Source organism: Pygocentrus nattereri, chromosome 27 (genome assembly GCF_015220715.1).
Source record: "Pygocentrus nattereri isolate fPygNat1 chromosome 27, fPygNat1.pri, whole genome shotgun sequence".
Classification (NCBI taxonomy): domain Eukaryota; kingdom Metazoa; phylum Chordata; class Actinopteri; order Characiformes; family Serrasalmidae; genus Pygocentrus; species Pygocentrus nattereri.
In genome coordinates this window covers 24129471-24151878 of record NC_051237.1, presented here as the reverse complement: position 1 = coordinate 24151878, position 22408 = coordinate 24129471, and the positions used below count along the sequence as shown (strand labels likewise).

Genomic DNA, 22408 nt, shown 5'->3' with positions numbered 1-22408 from the left:
TACCCCTTTACTCAGGAAACATTACTGACTACTGACTAACATTACTGATTACTTCTCTGAGGCTCTTTTTTAACACAACATTATATGGCAGCAATGTTCTGCACTAACAACATTTCACCTGGATGTTCGTACATAATGACCAATGATAACCAATGATAATATAAGCTGGACCAATATCTTTCAGGAATCACCCAGGAAAATGGTTCTGCAATCGTACTCCAATCAAAAGTTTACAGTGCCTATACTAAGTTAGAACTTTGTCAATGTAATACGAGATAATTGTTAAACCTTAACGTTCCTGTAGCCACTTCGTGACTTGACCACAATATTAAACTAAAGTGCGTAGAAACATCATTAAATCTATATATTATAAAAATCCAGGCTTGCAAACTGCATCTTTACTCAAATTCGCATTTGTATTATTTGTTATTTCTCGTTAGTAACTCAGTTCTTTCCTTTTACATTTTTTTCACACTTATAGGGCAGCGATTTACAGGGTCCCTAAGGGGCCGTGCTTAAAAAGAAAAAGAAAAATTTAATGGCATTGCGTTCGCTCGCAAATGTTTTGCATTATGTGGCAATGGTTTGCATTCGCTGGCCAAACCTGTGCATTGCTTAAGCTCAGAGACGAAGCAGCTCATAGAATTTAATGCGTCTCATCTCAAATCAAATCAAATCACATTTATTGTCACATCTCTTTTACACAGGTGGTGTAAAGTGAGTGAAAATCATAGGTGTGTAGCCCCCTTATAGAATTTAAATATATATATATATATATATATATATATATATATATATATATATATATATATATATATATATATATATATATACATATACACACCACATATACACAATACACACTCGTATTGCCCAGTAATAAGTTATGAAATGTGCTGCTGTTCACATTCCGTATGTGCAGTTAGTCTGAGGTAGATAATAAATGAGATGCAGGTTCTCAGGGATAGAACACTGATATAGAATCTTCCAGATTGTACAGGATACAGATAAAAGATGTATAAGATGTCAGTCTATATGTGTGAGTACAGAATGAAACATGATTCTGCTGTTAGTGACTCAAACAAGTTACATTTACAGACACTGCAGAGAACACCTGCTGAATAAAAACTCAGCTCAGACTGGCGAAGCTGGAAAACAGCTTTCCCTTTGCTGCTGGAACACTGAGAATTCCCCTGTTGTGGGACTATTAATGATTATCTTACCATAGCAATGCTAAAAACAAGCAAGCAAGCAAGATTTATTTATGTAGCGCTTTTTACAACAGGTGTTGTCACAAAGCAGCTTTACAGAACAATCAATACTACAGAAAGAAAGAAAAGAAAAATCTGGGTCTGAGCCTCCATGAGCAAGCCAGCAGCAATGGTGGCAAGGAAAAACTCCCTAAAAGAGGAAGAAACCTTGAGAAGAGCCAAGACTCAGAAGGGGAACCCATCCTCCTCTGGTCGACACCAGTCAGCAAACATTGTTACTGTGAAGTTTTATAGAACAAAGTGGGGGAAAAAAAAGAAAGCAGTGGATAATTTGATTAGTTTATGATTATGCAGCAGCAGCAACAGCGGTGGTCAAGCTGATGGCTGGTGAGCAGTGGCACCCGATCAGGGCAGAAGGGCAAACAACATCAGCCACACAGGATGGGCAGCTGTTCAACTCGGCAAAGAAAAGAAGAAAACACAGAGTCAGTTCTGTCAAGAGTGGCTGACCACAGATTACAGTATAACAGAGCAGCAGAGACTCCGGCAGGTCTAGATCTGACAGGGAAGACTAATCACCAAAGGCTCGACTATACAAGTAAGTTTTTAGCCTAGACTTAAAGACTAAGGCTGTGTCTGAGTCCTGAACATTATCAGGAAGATTACTCCAAAGCTGGGGGGCTTTGGATGAGAAAGCTCTCCCCCAATGTAGCTTTGTAGAGATCATGCATTTCTTAGTTTAGCGATATTGCAGAGACGCAGGAAGGCTGTTCTAGTGATATTAGTTATATGTGCGTCGAAGGACAGATCAGGGTCCATCATGACACCAAGATTTTTAACAGATGAGCTTGAACTGAGAAACTATTAAGTTTAAGTGTTAAGTTAGACAGTTTGTTTCTAGCTGCTTTTGGACCAAGAAGCAGGACCTCTGTTTTATCCGGGTTAAGTAAGAGAAAGTTGCTAGACATCCAGTCTTTTATGTCTTTTACACAGTCCTGAATCTTGCCAAGTTTGATTTTATCATCCGGTTCGCTTGATATATATAACTGAGTGTCATCGGCATAGTAGTGTAACTTTATACTGCGTTTACTGATAATGGTGCCCAATGGTACCATATATATTGTGAATAATATAGGCCCTAAAACAGAGCCTTGTGGAACACCATACTTTACTTTTGCAAGGACAGATGATTCACCCTTTACATTAACAAACTGATAGCGATCAGTGAGGTAGGACCTGAACCAAGAAAGACCTTTTCCTCTTATCCCTACAAGGTTTTCCAGTCTATCTCATAAGATACCATGGTCTATTGAGTCAAATGCTGCTCTAAGATCAAGAAGAACTAGCAGAGACACATTTCATTTTTCAGAGAATAATAAAAGATCATTTACAATTTTTACTAGTGCTGTTTCTATACTGTGATATGGCCTAAAATCAGACTGAAAATGTTCAAATAGGTGATTCCTATGCAAATGAGAAGTTAATTGTTTTGCTACCGCTTTTTCCAAGATCTTAGATATAAAGAGGAGATTCAAGATAGGTCTATAATTTGATAAATCACAGGGATCCTGGTTAGCTTTCTTAATCAGCGGTCTAATTACTACAAGTTTAAAAGTTTTTGGGATGTATCCAAGGCTAAGAGAGGAGTTTATTTTTGGCAGAATAGGCTTGGTTATTTCTGGTAAAATTTCCTTGAGTAAACTGTAGGACTCAAATCTAAAATATAGGTAGATGATTTTGCGGAAGAGACAATTTTCATTTATTAGTTCATTTTCTTGAAGTAAGGAAAATGATTCCAGCCTCTCTGCAGTGACTGTAATATTCTCAGGATTTAGACTGGCATTATAAGGCAGCAGGTTTGTAGAGTTTATCTGTGTTTCTGAATTTTCTGCCTAATTATTTCGATTTTATCACTAAAGAAATTCATAAAATCATTGCTGCTATAGGCTGATGGCATCTGGGGTTCAGTGACTGTTTTATTCTCTGTTATTTTAAAAATTATGCTAAATAGTAGTCTAAGATTGTTCTTATTGTTTTCTATGAGAGAGGAGAGACAGGCTGATTGTACTGCAGTAAGAGCTCTTCTATGCACGGGTATGATCATTATATCAATGGGCGAGTACTATTTTATTTTTTAATGGAGTCAAGCTACCCAGAGTAGATTGAAAAGTATCCTCTAAACACTTGGTCATAATATCTAACTAGGTAGGATTAGATGGACTGCTGACAGAAGCTGATAACTGAGGAAGGTTTCTGATAAAGCTGCCAGCTGTGGAAGAAGTTATAGTCCACTTGATGCGATAACATGGTGATGATCGCACATTACCACTAAACTGGATTTCATAAGAGATTAAGTAATGCTCTGAGACGGCTGTGCTCTTGGGGAGAATGGCTAAGTTATCTATGTCTACACCAGAGTTCAGTATTAAGTCAAGAGTGTGGTTGTGGTAGTATGTGGACCCTTTTATAATTTGGGTGAAACTATGGAGTCTATGATAGATATAAATGCCTTACATAGTGTCAATGTGGAGATTAATGTCTCAGGCAATTATTATTTTACTTGAGAGAACGTTATTAAGCTTGATAGAAACTCAGAGAATTCCTGTAAGAACTGAGAATACGGCCCAGGCAGCCTGTAAATTGTAATTAATAAAAATGAGTTTTTATTTGTTCCTTGATCAGTATATTAAGTAAATGTATATCCTACTTTCTGGCTCATGCCTAAAGCTTTAGTATGAATGGTTGCTATACCTCCACCCTGGCCGCTTAAACGAGGGCTATGTGCATAGCTGTAGCCTGTGGGAGTGGCGTCATTTAGACTAAGGTATTCATCGGGTCTAATCCATGTTTCTGTGAGGCACAGAGCATCAAAATTGTGATCGTTAATAATTTAATTTACAATAATGGCTTTAGATGTAAGGGATCTAATGTTAAGCAGTCCTAGTTTTAGAGCAAAGGTGTGGTCATTGCAAACTGATATAACTGGTCTGATATGAATGAGGATACTAGAGCAAACTTTTTGGAGATTTTTGATGCAAGGATTTTTGAACAGACACAGTCTCAATTGGGAGGAAACTAAGTGGCAGCTCAAGGCCATGTGCTACATGAGGATTTGTATTTATAGAATAAGTATTTGTATTAGCTCTTGTCTTATTTACAGTATAAGTGCTAGCAATAGACTTATTTTTAGCAGCAACACTAGCATTATTAGCTGTAGTGTTTCTATTTTTGGTGCTACTTACGAGGCCTTTGCTTTGAAGTCAGTGGATGGCCCTCTCAATGTTCCATGAGAGGACGACGGATCCCGAGGTATAGGTGAAGGCGTAGGCGGTGAACTGAGGGTGGTGAATCGGTTGCAGGAGGTGAAGACCGGCTGGGGCGGCGGTGAAGGTCTGGAAGGTCCTCTGCCGCGCTGACGTTCCTAGGGACCAGGTGGGGCTGGGGCTGGGGCTGGCGTGAGAACGGCATCTCCCAGTGTATGAAGAGACAAGGCTGGCACGACCACAGAGATTGAAACTTCCTGGGCGGCTTCGAGCTGCAACTTCTGCTGAAGGAGATTGTCCTGCCTCTTCAGGAGGGCGGCGATCTGCCGGTCCAGCCGGGCCAACTCTGAGCTCAGGGCCTGGAGAGCTCGGTCCTGAGAATACGCCATGTTGAGTGGGCTGAGGAAATATCTGTGTAAGAGAAAAGGAAAGAGAAAGAGACGGAGAAAACACTATAAGAGTAAAAAAAAAGGATGAGAGGTGAGGGGGTTAGCGGATTGGTAAGTGCTAATTATTTAAGTGAAGGTTGAATGCTGCTCAATCTGAAGTTCTAAGCTGTAGTGGTCTCTGTCGCTCGCAGTGACAACAGAGCTCTAATGTAGGCAACGTCATTGGGCACCTCTGGTCCTACGTTTACTTGCTGTCTGACAAGCAAGTGTTTTGTGAGGAATGCGATTTTTTGAGAGGGGAAGGAACATCATTAACTTTTCTTTTTTTTTTTAACCATGGCCCCTTAGAGGCTCCATAGCAATTTGCCTATACCTTTTAAATACACTATATTTTCAAAAAGTATTCACTCCCCGTTCCAAATCATTGTATTTATGTGTTCCAATCACTTCCATGGCTACAGGTGTATAAAGCCGAGCCCCTAGGCCTGCAGACTGCTTCTATAAACATTAGTGAAAGAATGGGTCACTCTCAGGAGCTCAGTCAATTCCAGCGTGGTACCGTGATTGGACTCCACCTGTGCAACAAGTCCAGTCAGGAAATTTCCTCACCCCTAAATATTCCACAGTCAAATGTGAGTTGGATTACAACAAAGTGGAAGAGATTGGGAACGACAGCAACTCAGCCACGAAGTGGTCAGCCACGTAAAATGACGGAGTGGGGTCAGCGGATGCTGAGGGGCATAGTGAGGTCACCAACTTTCTGCAGAGTCAGTCACTACAGACCTCCAAACTTCATTTGGCCTTCAGATCAGCTCAAGAACAGCATAGAGAGCTTCATGGAAAGGGTTTCCATGGCCGAGCAGCCACATCCAATCCTTACGTCACCAAGCGCAATGCAAAGTATGGAATGCAGTGGTGTAAAGCGCCACCACTGGACTCTAGAGTAGTCTCTGTTTCTGATTCTAGAGGAGTTCTCTGGTGTGACAAATCATGCATCAATCCAATCATCTCCGTCTGGCAATCCAATGGACGAGTCTGGTTTTGCTGGTTGCCAGTAGAACTGTACTTCTCTGACTGCATTGTGCCGAGCGTAAAGTTTGGTGGAGGGGGGATTATGGTGTGGGGTTGTTTTTCAGGAGTTGGGCTCGGCCTCTTAGTTCCAGTGAAAGCAACTCTTAATGCTTCAGCACCAAGAGGTTATGGACAATTTCATGCTCCCAACTTTGTGGGAACAGTTTGGGGACGGCCCCTTCCTGTTCCAACATGACTGCACACCAGTGGACAAGCAGGTCCATAAAGACATAGATGAGCCAGTTTGGTGTGGAAGAACTTGACTGTCCTGCAGAGTCCTGACCTCAACCCGATAGAACACCTTTGGAATGAATATGAGCGGAGACTGTGAGCCAGGCCTTCTCGTCCAACATCAGTGTCTGACCTCACAAATGTGCTTCTGGAAGAACCGTCAAAAATTCCCATAAGCACTCTCCTAACCCTTGTGGAAAGCCTTCCCAGAAGAGCTGAAGCTGTTATAGCTGATAAAGGGTGGACATCATATTAAACCCTATGGATTAAGAATGGGATGTCACTCAAGTTCATATGCGTGTGAAGGCAAACGACCAAATACTATTGGAAATATAGTGTGTGTGTGTGTGTGTGTGTGTGTGTGTGTGTGTGTGTGTGTGTGTGTGTGTTTGTGTGTATATACATAATTTATACATCAGGTAGTATGGCACAAAACATATAAACAAATTTGAAGCTCTTTTCAGAATGATACATTTTTATTCTTGTAAATTTTTTCTTTTTATATATATATATATATATATATATATATATATATATATATATATATATATATACATACACACACACACACACACACATATATATATATATATATATATATATGTGTGTGTGCTGAGCTGCTGAGAGATCAAAAAGGATCAGGACAGAAGACAATTTGTAGCCAAATTATGTGAAAGTTCCCTGCTAGCTGGGACAGGGCTGCAACAGTTAGTCGACATAATCAACAACATCAGAAGTCCCATGACTCCTATGAGGAGTCTAGGTAATAAAGTCCAACTCTGGGAACAGCAGAGAGGGAAATAGCTCAGCATTGGGACTTCCCAGAGGATTTTGGGAAGTGTAGTTCTTGTCCTGTGGATCATCTGCAGTAGTGACAATAACTGTCTCGCTGCGCCGCTCCGCAGCTAAAATGCTGTATGCATGAAAGGCCAGCTTGTTCGAGCTGTAGCGCTCGCACTGCTGCACCACTCGCCATGCAGAGGCAGCATGTGTAAACCAGGCCTAACGCTACTCCCAAATGGTAAAAGTGTTTTCTTCCACTTCATTCTTCAGCTAATTAACATTAGCATTGTAACGCTTGTTAGTTTACCTGTCGGAAAACAGGGTCTCATTGATTGTGTTGCTAAGAGAGGCTATTTCAGTTGTGCTAGCTAAAACGTGGGAACATCACCTCAATGAAGAGAGCCTTGTTCGGACATCATTCGGACTAGGTCTCATCTCAGTCTCTACATTATTCAGACTAGGTCTAGTCTCAGCCTCTATGTCATTTGAAATCTGTCTCGTCTCCATCTCAACATCATTTGATCTCAGTCTCGTCTCAGTCTCTCCATTATTTGGACTCAGTCTCATCTCAGTCTATGCATCATTTGGACTAGGTCTTGTCTCAGTCTCTACATCATTTGGACTCGGTCTCATCTCAGTCTCACCATCATTTGGACTAGGTCTCGTCTTAGTCTCTCCATCATTTGATCTCAGTCTTGTCTCAGTCTCTCCATCATTTGGACTCAGTCTCGTCTCAGTCTCTCCATTATTTGATCTCAGTCTTGTCTCAGTCTCTCCATCATTTGGACTTGGTCTCGTCTCCATCTCTACATCATTTGATCTCAGTCTTGTCTCAGGCTCGTCTCAGTCTCTCCATTATTTGGACTCAGTCTCATCTCAGTCTATCCATCATTTGGATGATGTCTCATTTCAGTCTCTCCATCATTTGCACTAGGTCTCATCTCAGTCTCTCCATTATTTGATCTCAATCTTGTCTCAGTCTCTCCATCATTTGGACTTGGTCTCGTCTCAGTCTCTGCATTATTTGGACTAGGTCTCATCCCAGTCTGTCTATCATATGAACTAGGTCCCATCTCAGTCTCTCCATCATTTGGACTTGGACTTGTCTCAGTCTCTACATCATTTAGGATCAGTCTCGTCTCCGTCTCTACATCATTTTATCTCAATCTTGTCTCAGTCTCTCCATCATTTTGACTTGGTCTTGTCTCAGTCTCTCCATTATTTGGACTAGGTCTCATCTCAGTCTCTCCATCATTTGGACTAGGTCTCGTCTCAGTCTCTCCATCATTTGATCTCAGTCTTGTCTCAGTCTCTCCATCATTTGGACTCGGGCCTGTCTCAGTCTCTCCATTATTTGATCTCAGTCTTGTCTCAGTCTCTCCATCATTTAGACTAGGTCTTGTATCAGTCCCTATATCATTTGGACTATATCATTCATCTCAGTCTCTACATCTTTTGGGATCTGTCTTGTCTCAGCCTCTCTGTCATTCAAACTCAATCTCAATCTCTACATCATTTTATCTCAATCTTGTCTCAGTCTCTCCATCATTTGGACTATGTCTCGTCTCAGTCTGTACCTCATTTGATCTTAGTCTCGTCTACGTCTGTACATCGTTTGGATTCGAGGTCTTCTCTGTATCTGCATCATTTGATCTCAGTCTCATTTCAGTCTCGACATCATTTGGACTTGGTCTCAGTCCCTACATCATTTGGACTCAGTCTCATCTCAGTCTCTACATCATTTGGAATCTGTCTCCTCTCAGTCTCTATGTCATTTGGACTTTGTCTCATCTCAGTTTCCACGTCATTTCGACTGTGTCTCATGTCAGTCTCTACTTCATTTGGACTTGGTCTAATCTCAGTCTTTACATGCATTGGACTCTGTGTCATCTCAGTCTCAACATCATTTAGACTAGGTCTTGTCTCAGCCTCTAAGTCATTCAATCTCATCTCAGTCTCTATATCATTTGATCTCAGTCTCATCTCAGTCTCTACATCCTTTGGACTCTGTCTCATCTCAGTCTCGACATTATTCGGACTAGTTTTTTTTCCCAGTGTCTACATCATTTGGACTAGGTCTCGTCTCAGTCTTGTTTACTTTTATTTCTTGAAGAAAAACAGGAGTGGAGACATGAGGAAAAAGAAGTTTAATGCACGCGCTTCTTCCCACCAAGCGAGTCTGTCTAGCTAAGGCATTCATCACTCTTATAGTCACTCCGGTAAAAGCACACCCACAAGTTGTCTCTTTGACTCAACAACCCCAAAAGCCCCCTCTCCCCACTTGATGGCTGGCTGCCTCTACCTTTGTAATTAAAATAGAGGTGTTGAGGTCCACCCAGGAATTTACAGTCTCCCTTGTGGCTAGATTTGGAGGTATAGATAACTAGATGTCAAGATTGGCTAACTATTGGGGGTCATTACATGACAATGGACTGCTCTCCACAGCCCCCACACATCACCCAAGACAAAAAGGTACAGAATGCAAATGAGATTAACCCAAATGGCAAGTGAAAACAGAGGTTTAAATTAAAAAAAGCAAATAAAGCAAAATAAAGTAAAATAATATTTAACAGTCTCTACATCATTTGGACTTGGTCTAGTCTCAGGCTCTCCATCGTTTGGACTCTGTCTCATTTCAGTCTCTACATCATTTGTACTAGGTCTCATCTCAGTCTCTACAATATTTGATCTCAGTCTTGTCTCAGTCTCTCCATCATTTGGACTTGGTCTTGTCTCAGTGTCTCCATTATTTGGATTAGGTCTCAGTCTCTACTTCATTTGGACTAGGTCTCGTCTCAGTCTCGCCATCATTTAGATTCTGTCTTGTCTCAGTCTCTACATCATTTGGACTCAGTCTCATCTCAGTGGACGTAAGTTTAAATATGAAGATCTGGTCTGGTGTCACACCTTGATGTCGTATTGTCCTCCTCCATACAGGTCTAATCTCTTGTAGGCAAAGGCTTTGTACATTTTAGACTTCAAATCTTCAGGCTTCACCTGTAAGTGACAGAATGTAAACAGTGAACATGTTCAGATACATTTAATCAAAGCTAGTGAGGAATCTGAAATAGTGAGTCTGAACTACAGTGAGGAAGCTGATCATGACTTAAACACTGGACAGAAAAACTGAATGAAATTTGAACATTATTGTTCTCCACTGTAATAACCTTTACACTAATAATCGTTATTTAAGAGTTTCTGTTGGAAACTTTACTGCCAGACTTTTTAACCATCATTTTACAAGATCATTTTAACCACTGAAGTGAATCCAGATACAAATATGAGAATATAAGCCTATAAGTTATTCATCTTTTCACAGATGTTCTGCTCCTCCTGAGTTGCAGGACGCTCTTCACTCCACTCTCCAACCTTCTCTGAGGACATGATGCTTCACTGCTGGAAGTTTCTTCCGCTGAACAATGTAAAATGTGAACAAAGATCTGAGCAGGTTTTCATTTCTCTTCCTGCAGCTCCTCTATTTATATTGTCAGGATCACTGACTCATTCACAGAACTAGATAATGTGGGTGGAGTATGTGGGCATGAACGTATGTAAAGTTATTTTTTTAGCTTCATTTGTATTGTTCTTTAATGTTAGCAGGTCAATATACTAGTAGTGGTCAGCCATAACATTCTGCTCCCCCCCCTTGTTTCTGTGCTCACTACACTTCATTTTATCAGCTCCACTTACTGTATAGCTGTACTTTGTAGTTCTACAGTTACAGACTGTAGTCTATCTGTTTCTCCGATACTTTGTTACCCTGTTCTTCAGTGGTCAGGACCCCCATGGACCCTCACAGAGCAGGTACTATTTGGGTAGTGGGTCATTCTCAGCATTGCAGTAACACTGACGTGGTGGTGGTGTGTTAGTGTGTGTTGTGGAGTTTTTAAACACTGTGTCCACTCACTGTCCACTCTGTTAGACACTCCTACCTTGTTGGTCCACCTTGTAGCTGTAAAGCCAGAGATGATAGCTCATCTGCTGCACAGTTTGTGTTGGTCATCCTCTAGTCCTTCATCAGTGGTCACAGGGCGCTGCCTACAGGATGCTGTCGGCTGGATTGTTTTGTGATTTTTTTGTGATTTTTGTGATTTTGGTGAACTAACATGTTAAGCAGCATGTCACCAGAGAGAATGGTGGTAACACCAACTGAAAAGTTTAGCAAGGATACTCTAGAGGTCCCTGAACCAACACAAAGTCTTCTATTTAGTTCTCTCCTTTCAGTTAAGCTGTCACAGTCAGATCTGCTGGAGTCATTAGCCACACTCTGGAAATGTTCACATACCCTGTTCACATACCATGTACAAACAGACAGAATAAAACTAATTCCCTCTCCCTGCCTTTTTTTCCCAAGTATACGACCGCCCACATGTCCGGCCGGACACTGAATGACGACTGACTGTGGAGCCCTCCTGCTACCCATTTCAGACCAGCTGCCAACGCCCCAGCTACTGCCACCTGCTTTGGACTAGCTGCCCACCCTACATTGAAGTTTTCATTGACTCTTAGCGATTACTACTTCTACTACTACTACTGCTATTAATATTAGTAGTATAATAACTCTGTAGGTAGCTTGACCAGAGGAGGATGGGTCCCCTCTTGTGAGCCTTGGTTCCTCCCAAGTTTTCTTCCTCAGCTCTGTGGGAGTTTCTCCTTGCCACTGGTGCCCCCTGGCTTGCTTACCTCAGGGTTTTACATTCATGTTAAAACATTGTCTTTACTGGAATTCTGTGAAGCTGCTTTATGACAACATCAGTTATAAAAAGCGCTATACAAATAAATTTGATTTGATATTTTTGACTTTTATTTTCCATAAAAGGTAACCTTGGTGTGAAAGTAGAGGAGGCAATTTATAGGGCAAGATGGAGGCAGATGATCCGCTGTGGCGACCCCTAAAGGGAGTAGCCGAAAGAAGAAGATTTTCCATAAAAGGTAACCAAACCACCCCACCCCCAAGGCGGAGACTACAGTAAAGCATTTTTTTTATTCTGACACTGAATAGTCCTTCAAGAGAGAGAAACACTCAGAACTCAAGACTAGAAGATTTTTACCGATTAAAGACCAAGTGAGACTAACGTGCTTGTGGCAGCACAAACTCAAGACTAAGCAGATATTAGTGTGTGGGCGCCCCTTAACCAGGTATCCACAGTTATCACTGATCAGCCTTAATTAGTCCTTCCTGCCCTGTAGCTCCTCCTCTGCCGGTTACAGGTTCCTGAGACCTTTAAAACATGCAAGGCCTTTTGCTAATGAAGATAATGGAGAAAATTTTCGGAGAACATTTTGTACCCAGACAAACTGTTTTGGGTTCTGATTTGGTCTGGTTTCAACCCTGTTCTTTTGCATGTTGCTCCACCCTGGACTGCCTGGGCAGTGTTCGTCAGTCTTAGCCAGATGTCCTGGCTTTCTCCATTTCCAAGAAATGCCACTGGCCATTTAGCAGCTGGTATGGCCAGCCTGTGGATCATTTCTGTCATCTCTTCTGTCCTTCTGCCCTGGGGAAGGGTCTTTTGCCATAGAGAAGGAGCTGGAAAGTGTCGCCTGGGTGGACCAGCTCTGCATGGATGTGCAGCTCAGCCAGCTCGATCTGTATAAAAGGGGCAATTTCTTTCAGTTGGGTCTAAATGTCCAGGGCTCTACATAGAGTTTTATACATTAAACTATATTTCTATCTGTGCTGGTTTAGTAAAGAAGAGACTAGGGTGGGGCCAGAGATATGATCCTTCCAAAATGTAAAGTCCTAGATCATGTAGAGAAATATCTTTGGTTGGTGGTGAATAGGCTACTAAAAAATAGATAATCCATGCTTTATATCTAATAACTACAGATAGTTATTACATATTACTTCCGGCAGTGCTAGCGATGGCAGCAGCTGGACTAGCTTTCTGCTAATCTGCAGTTTTTTGTTTTTTTCGTTTTAGTACATTGTACATTTCACCTACTGTTTGTCGACAATGTGCAAGTCTAACATTGTGTATGATTGGCAAAAATTACTGGACATTGGAAAATGGTGTACAGGCATAACATTCAGCCTGCTGTCTCTCGACCCCATGCTGCCTATTGTTTGCTCCAGAGCCCCTGACCCAAATGCTGCTTTGCTTCCAACCGGAAGCCGTCATGAACGGGCATGCAAACGTAAACACAAGAGAGGCAAACGCGGGGGCATCCGGGCTAGGCTAGCTAAGCTAACTCGGATTCCACTCCCCAGCCTACTTCTAGCAAATGTCCGGTCACTGGAAAACAAGCTGGACGAACTGAGACTCAGACTCACGTCAGATTGCCAAACCAGGAACGGCTGTGTTTTTGTTTTTACTGAAACCTGGCTTCAAAGCAGCATATCGGACTCGGCTATCACACTTCACGGGCTCACAGTGCATCACGCAGACTGCACGGTTGATTCACTCAAAACAAGGGGAGGGGGGTTGTGAATGTTTGTGAATATGTAGGCAGTGAATATGAGAGTTACAGCCATGAAAATCAAGGACTGTTAGAAACCTATAATAATCATCTGATATGAATTTAAGAAAAGCCCAATTTATTGTGAGGCAGGTGAAGCATGTCTATGATTAAATAGTTTACAAGGTATAGTAGTTGTGATGCCTGGGAGCGAGGAGGTGGACACATGTGCTGAGTAAAGAGAGTTTTATTTTGGGCAAATCCAGGGTCATAGTCAGAACAGCCCAAGGTCAAATGGCCAATACATAGCGATCGATGGGCAGACGTAACTCGAAGAACATACAACAGAGGAGACAGCATGTCAAACAAGCATGCATACAATCAAACAAAGACCAACACAGACCACAGAAAACACAGGGCTTATATACACGAGGGCTAACAAGGGATAACAGGACACGGGTTGAAACACAGGTGGCAACAGGGGCGGAGTCAGAAAACAAGTGGGCAGGACTTGGATGGAAAACCACAAACGCATGTGAAAGTTCTAAACACAAAGCACATGGACAGGACTGGGAGAGGACAATCGTGACAACAGTGACTAACTATAGCTTTAAAATGGTTCTTTTCTTAAAGTAATGAGATCCGAAATGTGAAATGTGACTTCTTTTGACATGAAAACACATCAAGCAAAGCCAAACAATATTTTAGTCATTTAGCTGTGAAAAGTGGATGTATTCAATTTTGAGAAAATTATCGATATGTTCTATAAATGTTTTCACTGGGAAGCTGTGTTTTGTGCTCAGATGGTTCTTCTGGGATTGTTCTCTAAAAACGTCATCATGTAAGAAGAATCTGAACAGTTCTATAGATAGGTCTAAAGCCTATCATTTAAGTCTATATGCCATTTATACAGAGCTCTACATCCATCCATCAATTTTCTAAGCCACTTCTCCCTCAGGGGGGGTGCTGGAGCCTATCCCAGCGGTCATTGGGCGGAAGGCAGGATATACCTTGGACAGGTCGCCAGTCTATCGACTGGATGGATGTCTTTGGACTGTGGGAGGAAACCAGAGAACCTGGAAGAAACCCACGCAGACAACATGCAAACTCCACACAGAGAGGACCCGGTCACCTGGCCCCAGTCACCCGGCCAGGGAATCGAACCCAGGCCCTTCTCCCTGGGAGGCGACAGCACTACCCACTTCCCGGCCCAGAGCTCTACTCAGTTTTATAAATATATCTAACCTGTGCTGGTTTAAGGGGGAGCAAAGAGAAGACCAGAATTGGGCCTGAATTACAACACTTCCAAAACGTAAAGCTCTAGATCATATAGATGAAGATTTCTGATGTCTTCTTTGGGGTGAATAAAACAAAAATTATAGAGGTACATGTTGATCGCGGTGGATGTTTATTTGTAAAGATAAAGTGCAGTAAAAAGAAACAGTAGCTCCACATTACAACACACAAGCCCTTTAAAGGACTGTCTTTCATGTTTTTAAAAACACATTCTGAGGAAATAAAGAAATAAATAAACTCTGAGAAACTTTGACCTGTTTCCAAATCCTGATGGACAGAACAAAGACCTTTTCCAGAGAAAATAGATTAGATTAGTTATTAATTAACTCACATAAACACAGTCGTATAATAAGAACACTAAATATGAACAATATAACTGGCAGCAGAGCAGCTCTGTCATAACACTGTGAAGTAGAGGAAAAGTGATGGATTTTTACATTTTTATTTTAAGATTATATGTTTAATTATGAAGAACAAGACTAAACACAAATCAATAACTGTAACTCAAATTAAAATGAACACTAATGTGGTTTAGATTGAAAATTCACCATCTGTACTTTCCACACAATTGAGTCTATGTGAAAATACGAGTGTATTTCATATAAAATTACAGAATTTCAAGGGGGAAAAGTGGTCTCTCTGTCCACCATGTGTCCAGTGATGAAGACTGGAGCAAACTCATGCCTGGACCTACTGAACATGAGCTCCATGATGTTGTTGGGGGAGAAGATCGGTTCTATTGGTTCTCCTTCCAATGACGCTTCTTAATGCGACTGTAGCTGTGGCCACAAGGTAGTTGGTGTCTGTCTGTCTGGTAATCCTCAAACCCGGTGGTGGACACCCCAGGTGAGAGACGCCGTCAAGCTGAAGAAGGAGTCCTACCAGGTCGTGGAACACTGGACCAACTCTTCACCCTCTCCAGGATCATGGGAGTTTGCTCAACCAGTCCACATGTGCTTTGTGGATCTGGAGGAGGCATTTGACTGTGTTTCCCGGGGTATTCTGTGGGAGGTGCTTCGGGAGTATGGGGTACATGGCTCTTTGCTACAAGCCATTCAGGCCCTGTACAAGCAAAGCAGGAGCTTGGTTCGCATGGCCAGCAGTAAGTCAGACTCATTCCCAGTGAGAGTTGGACTCCATCAGGGCTGCCCTTTGTCACCGATTCTATTCATAATTTTTATGGATAGAATTTCTAGGCGCAGTCAGGGGACGGAGGGTGTCTCAGTGTGTTTGGTGACCTCAGGGTCACATCTTTGCTGTTTGCAGATGATGTGGTCCTATTGGGGACATCAGTGAACTTCAGCTTTCGCTGGATCGGTTTGCATTCGAGTGTGAAGCGGCCGGGATGAGAATCAGTACCTCTAAATCCGAGACCATGGTTCTCAGGTGGAAAAGGGTGGAGAGCCCTCTCTGGGTTGGGGATAAGCTCTTGCCTCAAGTGGAGGAGTTTAAGTATCTCGGGTCTTGTTCATGAGTGATGGTACAAGGGAGCGGGAGATTGACAGGCGGATTGGTGCTGGGTCAGCAGTGATGCGGGCTCTTTACCGGTCTGTTGTGGTAAAGAAAGAGCTGAGCCACAAGGCAAAGCTTTCGATTCACCGGTCGATCTACGTTTCCACAATCACCTATGGTCATGAGCTTTGGGTAATGACCGAAAGAATAAGATCGCGAATACAAGCGGCCGAAATGAGTTTCCTCCGCGGGGTGTCTGGCCTCTCCCTTAGAGATAGGGTGAGAAGTTCGGTCATCCGGGAGGGACTCGGAGTAGAGCCACTGCTTCTTTACGTCGAGAGGAGCCAGTTGAAGTGGTTCGAGCATCTGGTTAGGATGCCTCCTGGACGCCTCCCTTGTGAGGTGTAACAGGCAAGTCCACCAGGGAGGAGACCCCAGGGAGGACCCAGGACACGCTGGCGTGACTATATTGCCCAGCTGGCCTGGGAGCGCTTGGGAATCCCCTCGGAGAGCTAGTGGAAGTGGCTGGGGAAAGGGAGGTCTGGGCCTCATTGCTTAAGATGCTGCCCCCGCAACCCGAACCCCGAGAAGCGGAAGATAATGGATGGATGGATGGATGGATGGATGGATGGATCATCAAGAGCAGAAGATCCAAGTGCCTTTAAAAGAGTTCATTATCAGGTCAAAGACTGGTCACCTGACCCCTAGCATTTCAGCAGGAACAGTGACTACAATGACCTCCACATTCAGATCTGTAGAAAACCAGTAAACAGGGCTGGAAGTTAGCAACTGCTCTGGCATCTCATGGTCCAACACCTCACTAACACTCTTCACGCTTTATTTGGATGGTCCCCTATAGATGATCAACATATCGCTGCTGTCAGAAGAAAACCTCGTATCTCCATTTTTCAGTTTTTGGCATGATTTGAAAATGCCTGTTGTTCCTTACATTGTGTACATTTCATGTAGATTGAACTGAAAGAAACGGCCCAAAATGACCTGGAAAAAAATTCTGGTTCCATTGACTTCCATTAAAAGTAAACTAGGTTTTTTCCTTCTCCTGTAAAGTTACCATTCTGGAGATATGAGGCTTTCTTCCAACAGCAGTGAGATAATTCAATTATTACCAAATTTTTGGATGATGTGAAGTGGATTATTAACAACATTACATTAGTTAAAGACTGAGCATACACTGTTCAGTAGTAATACAATGTCACTCACTTTGATGTTAGTTTCTCATTTAATTTGTTCCCTCTATATAAGCTAAGCTTCATCACTCCGTGGAAAAGAAAACATGTACAGCTGCAGAAATGTTTGTAACATGTCTGCCTGTCAGAGCTTAAAGCGGTGATCCTGACAGTATAAATAGAGGAGCTGCAGTTAGAGAAATAAAACCTGCTCAGATCTTACCATTCACATTCTCCATCGTTCTGCAGATGAAACTCCGGCAGTGAAGCTTCATGTCTTCAGAGTGGAGTGAAGAGCGTCAGGCCTCTCAGGAGGAGCAGAACATTTGTGATATTAAAATGGCTTAAACTTCAGTTTTTTTCTTCCTCATTTCATCTCTCATAGTTGAGGTCTACCCATGATGTCAATTACAGGCCTCTTTCATCTTTTTAAGTGGGAGAACTTGCACAATTGGTGACTGACTAAATACATTTTTCCCCCACTGTATAAGTGAGTGTTATCAGCATAGTAGTGGAAATTTATGCTGTGTTTCCAGATAATGGTGCCCAATGGTAACATATAAATTGTGAATAATAAAGGCCCTAAAACAGAGCCTTGTGGAACACCATACTTTACTTTTACAAGGACAGACGATTCACCCTTTACATTAATAAAATGATAGCGATCAGTGAGGTAGGACCTGAACCAAGAAAGAGCTCTTCCTGTTACCCCTACAAGGCTTTCTAGTCTATCTTGTAATACAGGGTGGTCTGTCATATCAAATGCTGCAGAGCAAGCTGGACCAGCAACAATACATTTCCTTGGTAAGACAATAATAAGAAATTGTTCACAATGTCACTAGTGCTTCCTCTGTACTATGATGAGGCCTAAATACAGACTGAATTATTGCCACAGCGTTTTCCAAAATCTTTGATATAAAAGGGAAGAATTGATATAGGTCTATAATTTGACAGCTCACAGGAATCAAGGTTATGCTTCTAATCAGAGGTCTAAGTACTACTAGTTCAAGAGTTGTTGGAAAATAGCCAAGGTTAAGAGAGGAGTTTATTTTTGATAGAAGAGGCTTGGGTGTTGATGGCAAAATTTCTGTCAGTAAACCTGTAGGAATTGGATCTAGTATGCAAATAGAAGATTTTGAATTGTTTTGATTTTATTACTAAAAAAATTGTGAAATCATTGCAGCTGTGGGCTGATGGCATCTGGAGTTCATTAGTTGCTTGATTCTTATTTATTTTAGAGATTGAGCTAAATAATAACCCGGGATTATTCTTATTATTTTCGATCAGAGAGGAGAAAATCATCAGAAAAATAATCTCAGTCTATTTAAGTTAAGTACTTCGAAAGTGTCTTTGCAGTTAGTCACATTAATGATTCTCCCTACAGAGGCAAACAGTGGTGATGCCTGGGAGCGAGGAGGTGGACGGATGTGCTGAGTAAAGCGAGTTTTATTTTGGGCAAATCCAGGGTCGTAGTTGAACAGTCCAAGGTCAAATGGCCAATACGTAGCAATCGATGGACAGACGTAACTCCAAGAACATACAACAGAGGAGACAGCATATCAAACAAGCATACATACAAACAATCTGTGCATACAATCAAACAAAGACCAACACAGACCAAGGAAAACACGGGGCTTATATACACGAGGGCTAACAAGGGATAACAGGACACAGGTTGAAACACAGGTGGCAACAATCAGGGGCGGAGTCAGAAAGCAAGGGGGCAGGACTTGGATGGAAAAACACAAACGCATGTGAAAGTTCAAAACACAAAGCACATGGACAGGACTGGGAGAGGACAATCGTGACAACAGTGACTAACTATAGCTTTAAAATGATTCTTTTCTTAAAGTAATGAGATCAGAAATGTGAAATGTGACTTCTTTTGACATGAAAACACATCAAGCAAAGCCAAACAATATTTTAGTCATTTAGCTGTGAAAAGCGGATGTATTAGATTTTTTTTAATTTTGAGAAAATTATTGATATATTCTGGTGTCTGTCTGTCTGCCCTGCGATGGACTGGCAACCTGTCCAGGGTGTATCCTGCCTTTCGCCTGAAGACTGCTGGGATAGGCTCCAGCACCCCCCAGCCCCCGCGACCCTGACGGAGAAGCGGCTTAGAAAATGGATGGATGGATGGATGGATGGATTGATATATTCTGTTAATGTTTTCAGTGGGAAGCTGTGTTTTGTGCTCAGAATGTTCTTCTGGGATTGTTCTCTAAAAACATCATCATGTAAGATAATCTGAATAGTTCTATAGATAGGTCTAAATCCTATCAGTTAAGTCTATATGCCCTTTATACAGAGCTCTACATCCATCCATTTTCTAAGCCACTTCTCCCTCAGGGTTGTGGGGGGGTGCTGGAGCCTATCCCAGTGGTCAACAGGTGGAAGGCAGGATGCACCCTGGACAGGTTGCCAGTCCATTGCAGGGCAGACAGACATACACAATCACATATACACAGTATGTCCAGTATTGGACTGTGGGAGGAAACCCACGCAGACACAGGGACAACATGCAAACTCCACACAGAGACCGGCCCCGGTATCAAACCCAGGCCTCCTCCTTGTGAGGCGACAGCACTACCCACCATACCACCATGCCGCCCCAGAGCTCTACACAGTTTTATAAATATATCTAACCTGTGCTGGTTTAAGGGGGAGCAAAGAGGGGACCAGCCTGGGGCCAGAATTACAACCCCAATTCCAATGAAGTTGGGACGTTGTCTAAAACATAAATAAAAACAGAATATTTTTTGCAAATACTTTTCAAACTATATTCAATTGAATACACTACGACAAGATATTTAATGTTCAAACAGATAAACTTTATTGTTTTTTGCAAATATTCACTCATTTTGAATTTGATGCCTGCAACACGTTCTAAAGAAGTTGGGACAGGGGCGTGTTTACCACTGTGTTACATCACCTTTCCTTTTAACAACACTCAATAAGTGTTTGGGAACTGAGGACACTAATTGTTGAAGCTTTGTAGGTGGAATTTTTTCCCATTCTTGCTTGATATACAACTTCAGTTGCTCAACAGTCCGGGGTCTCCGTTGTTGTCTTTTGCGCTTCATAATGCACCACACATGTCAATGGGAGACAGGTCTGGACTGCAGGCAGGCCAGTCTAGTACCCGCACTCTTTTACTACGAAGCCACACTGTTGTGACAGCGTATTGTCTGTATTGGCTGAAATAAGCAGGACGTTCCTGAAAAAGACGTTGCTTGGATGGCAGCAGATGTTGCTCCAAAACCCGTATGTGCCTTTCAGCATTAATGGTGCCTTCACAGATGTGACTTTACGTCAGTCCATCTCAGATGAGCTCGGGCCCAAAGAAGCTGGTGGCGTTTCTGGGTGTTGTTGATATGTGGCTTTCGCTTTGCATGGCAGAGTTTTAACTTGCACTTGTAGATGGATCGACGAACTGTGTTCACTGACAATGGTTTTCTGAAGTATTCCTGAGCCCATGTGGGAATATCCATTAGAATGATGTCGGTTTTTAATGCAGTGCCATCTGAGGGATCGAAGGTCACGGAAATTCAATGTTAGTTTTCTGCCTTGCTGCTTAATTGCAGAGATTTCTCCAGATTCTCTGAATCTTTAGATGATATTTTGGACTGTAGATGATGAAATCCCTAAATTCCTTGCAGTTGCACGTTGAGAAACGTTGTTCTTAAACTGTTGGACTATTTGCTCATTAAGTTGTTCACAAAATGGTGAACCTCGCCTCATCCGTGCTTGTGAACGACTGAGCCTTTCAGGCATGCTCCCTTTATACACAGTCATGACACTCACCTGTTTCCCATTAACCTGTGGAATGTTCCAACGGGTGTTTTTTGAGCATTCCTCAACTTTACCAGTCTTTTGTTGCCCCTGTCCCAACTTCTTTGGAACATGTTGCAGGCATCAAATTCAAAATAAGTGAATATTTGCAAAAAACAACAAAGTTTATCCGTTTGAACATTAAATATCTTGTCTTTGTAGTGTATTCAATATAGGTTGAAAAGGATTTGCAAATCATCGTATTCTGTTTTTATTTATGTTTTACACAATGTCCCAACTTCATTGGAATTGGGGTTGTACAAAACTTCCAAAACTTAAAGCTCTAGATCATATAGATAAAGATTTCTGATGTCTTGTTTGGGGCAAATAAAACACACATACAACAAGAAATTATAGACGTACATGTTGATCACGGTGGATGTTTATTTGTAAAGATAAAGTGCAGTAAAATGAAACTGTAGCTCCACATTACAACGCACAAGCCCTTTAAAGGATTTTTATCGCATAGTTTCATGTCTTTAAAGACACATTCTGAATAAATAAATAAATAAATAAATAAATAAACTCTGAGAAACTTTGACCTGTTTCCAAATCAGGGTGGACAGAACAAAGACCTTTTCCAGGAAAGTAGATTAGATCAGTTATTAATTAACTCACATAAACACAGTCGTATAATAAGAACACTAAATATGAACAATATAACTGGCAGCAGAGCAGCTCTGTCATAACACTGTGAAGTAGAGGAAAAGTGATGGATTTTTAAAAATTTATTTTAAGATTATATGTTTAATTATGCAGAACAAGACTGAACACAAAACAATAACTGTAACTAAAATTAAAATCATAATAAAATATCTCCTCTTTTACTTCTGAATGCTAATGTGGTTTAGATTGAAAATTCACCATCTGTACTTTCCACACAATTGAGTCTATGTGAAAATACGAGTGTATTTCATATAAAATTACAGAATTTCAAGGGGGAAAAGTGGTCACTCTGTCCACCATGTGTCCAGTGATGAAGACTGGAGCAAACTCATGCCTGGACCTACTGAACATGAGCTCCATGATGTTGTTAGGAGAGAAGATCGGTTCTATCGGTTCTCCTCCCTATAAAGCTTCTGTACACAAATGGTGACAAATTCCAGAATGAAACCTAATAAAGGTGAGGAGAAACGTAACAAGGGCAGGTATAAAAATGCTGAGCAGGTCCAGCTGCCCTTGTTTTTGAATCAAGATCATCAAGAACAGAAGATCCAAGTGCCTTTAAAAAAGTTCATTATCAGGTCAAAGACTGTTCACCTGACCCCTAGCGTTTCAGTAGGAACAGTGACCAC

General features: G+C 41.8%; 1 long non-coding RNA gene across 1 annotated transcript; it reads left to right on the top strand.

The window, feature by feature from the left end:
• The first annotated feature begins 1768 nt into the window (after positions 1–1768).
• On the top strand, positions 1769–11328 carry LOC108438400. The gene is made up of 3 exons (XR_001858691.1): positions 1769–1809; positions 10268–10369; positions 11303–11328. It is a non-coding gene; the product is annotated as an uncharacterized LOC108438400 (long non-coding RNA).
• Positions 11329–22408: the final 11080 nt, after the last annotated feature.